A 3,458-nucleotide genomic window follows, 5' to 3' on the forward strand; every position below is an offset into this window, starting at 1 on the left:
CCATTACTAGAGCACTGAACTCACTATAAATATACCGTTACTCGTGCACTGCACTCACTGTAAATATATCATTACTGGTTTACTGCACTCACTATAAATATACCATTACTAGTGCACTGCACTCACTATAAATATACCATTACTAGTGCACTTCACTCACTATAAATATACCATTACTAGTGCACTGAACTCATTATAAATATACCATTACTAGTGCACTGCACTCACTATAAATATACCATTACTAGTGCACTGCACTCACTGTAAATATACCATTACTAGTGCACTGCACTTACTATAAATGTACCATTACTAGTGCACTGCACTCACTATAAATGTACCATTACTAGTGCACTGCACTCACTATAAATATACCATTACTAGTGCACTGCACTCACTGTAAATATATCATTACTAGTGCACTGCACTCACTAAATATATCATTACTAGTGCAATGCACTTACTATAAATGTACCATTACTAGTGCACTGCACTCACTGTAAATATACCATTACTAGTGCACTGCACTCACTATAAATATACCATTACTAGTGCACTGCACTCACTATAAATATACCATTACTAGTGAACTGCACTCATTATAAATATACCATTACTAGTGCACTGCACTCACTGTAAATATACCATTACTAGTGCTCTGCACTTACTATAAATGTACCATTACTAGTGCACTGCACTCGCTATAAATCTACCATTACTGGTGCACTGCACTCACTATAAATATACCATTACTAGTGCACTGCACTCACTATAAATGTATCATTACTAGTGCACTTCACTCACTATAAATATACCATTACTAGTGCACTGCACTCACTATAAATATACCATTACTAGTGCACTGCACTCACTATAAATCTACCATTACTGGTGCACTGCACTTACTATAAATATACCATTACTAGTGCACTGCACTCACTATAAATATACCATTACTAGTGCACTTCACTCACTGTAAATATATCATTACTCGTGCACTGCACTCACTGCAAATATATCATTACTAGTGCACTGCACTTACTATAAATGTACCATTACTGGTGCACTGCACTCACTATAAATATACCATTACTAGTGCTCTGCACTCACTGTAAATATACCATTACTAGTGCACTGCACTTACTATAAATATACCATTACTAGTGCACTGAACTCACTAAATATATCATCACTAGTGCACTGCACTCACTATAAATATACCATTACTTGTGCACTGCACTCACTATAAATGTACCATTACTAGTGCACTTAACTCACTATAAATATACCATTACTAGTGCACTGCACTCACTATAAAAATACCATTACTAGTGCACTGCACTCGCTATAAATCTACCATTACTGGTGCACTGCACTCACTATAAATATACCATTACTAGTGCACTGCACTCACTATAAATGTATCATTACTAGTGCACTTCACTCACTATAAATATACCATTACTAGTGCACTTCACTCACTATAAATATACCATTACTAGTGCACTGCACTCACTATAAATATACCATTACTAGTGCACTGCACTCACTATAAATCTACCATTACTGGTGCACTGCACTTACTATAAATATACCATTACTAGTGCACTGCACTCACTGTAAATATATCATTACTCGTGCACTGCACTCACTGCAAATATATCATTACTAGTGCACTGCACTTACTATAAATGTACCATTACTGGTGCACTGCACTCACTATAAATATACCATTACTAGTGCTCTGCACTCACTGTAAATATACCATTACTAGTGCACTGCACTTACTATAAATATACCATTACTAGTGCACTGAACTCACTAAATATATCATCACTAGTGCACTGCACTCACTATAAATATACCATTACTAGAGCACTGCACTCACTATAAATATATCATTACTGGCGCACTGTGCTCACTATAAATATACCATTACTGGTGCACTGCACTCATAAATATACCATTACTAGTGCACTGCACTCACTGTAAATATACCATTACTAGTGCACTGCACTTACTATAAATATACCATAACTAGTGCACTACACTGACTATAAATATACCATTACTAGTGCACTGAACTCACTAAATATACCATTACTTGTGCACTGAATTCACTATAAATATACCATTACTAGTGCACTGCACTCACTGTAAATATATCATTACTTGTGCACTGCACTCACTATAAATATACCATTACTAGTGCACTGCACTCACTATAAATATACCATTACTAGTGCACTGCACTCACTGTAAATATATCGTTACTGGTGCACTGCACTCACTATAAATATACCATTACTAGTGCACTGCGCTCACTGTAAATATATAATTACTGGTGCACTTCACTCACTATGAATATACAATTACTAGTGCACTGCACTCAGTATAAATATACCATTACTAGTGCACTGCACTCACTATAAATATACCATTACTAGTGCACTGCACTCATTATAAATGTACCATTAATAGTGCACTGCACTCACTGTAAATATACCATTACTAGTGCACTGCACTTACTATAAATGTACCATTACTAGTGCACTGCACTCACTATAAATATACCATTACTAGTGCACTGCACTCACTGTAAATATACCATTACTAGTGCACTGCACTTACTATAAATGTACCATTACTAGTGCACTGCACTCACTATAAATGTACCATTACTAGTGTACTGCACTCACTATAAATATACCATTACTAGTGCACTGCACTCACTGTAAATATATCATTACTAGTGCACTGCACTCACTGTAAATATATCATTACTAGTGCACTGCACTTACTATAAATGTACCATTACTAGTGCACTGCACTCACTGTAAATATACCATTACTAGTGCACTGCACTCACTATAAATATACCATTACTAGTGCACTGCACTCACTATAAATATACCATTACTAGTGCACTGCACTCATTATAAATATACCATTACTAGTGCACTGCACTCACTGTAAATATACCATTACTAGTGCACTGCACTTACTATAAATGTACCATTACTAGTGCACTGCACTTACTATAAATGTACCATTACTAGTGCACTGCACTCACTATAAAGATACCATTACTAGTGTACTGCACCATTACTATATGTACCATTTCTTGTGCACAGCACTAACTGTAAATATACCATTACTAGTGCACTGCACCATTACTATATGTACCATTACTTGTGCACAGCACTCACTGTAAATATACCATTACTAGTGCGCTGCATTCACTATAAATATACCATTACTAGTGCACTGCACTCACTATAAATATACAATTAGTGGTGCACTGCACTCACTATAAATATACCATTACTGGTGCACTGCACTCACTGTAAATATGCCATTGCTGCTGCACTGCACTCACTGTAAATTTACCATTACTAGTGCACTGCACTCACTGTAAATTTACCATTACTCGTGCACTGCACTCACTATAAATATAC

Source organism: Phyllobates terribilis, unplaced genomic scaffold, assembly GCF_046119375.1.
Source record: "Phyllobates terribilis strain yellow unplaced genomic scaffold, ASM4611937v1 Scaffold_9__5_contigs__length_417890890, whole genome shotgun sequence".
NCBI lineage: Eukaryota > Metazoa > Chordata > Amphibia > Anura > Dendrobatidae > Phyllobates > Phyllobates terribilis.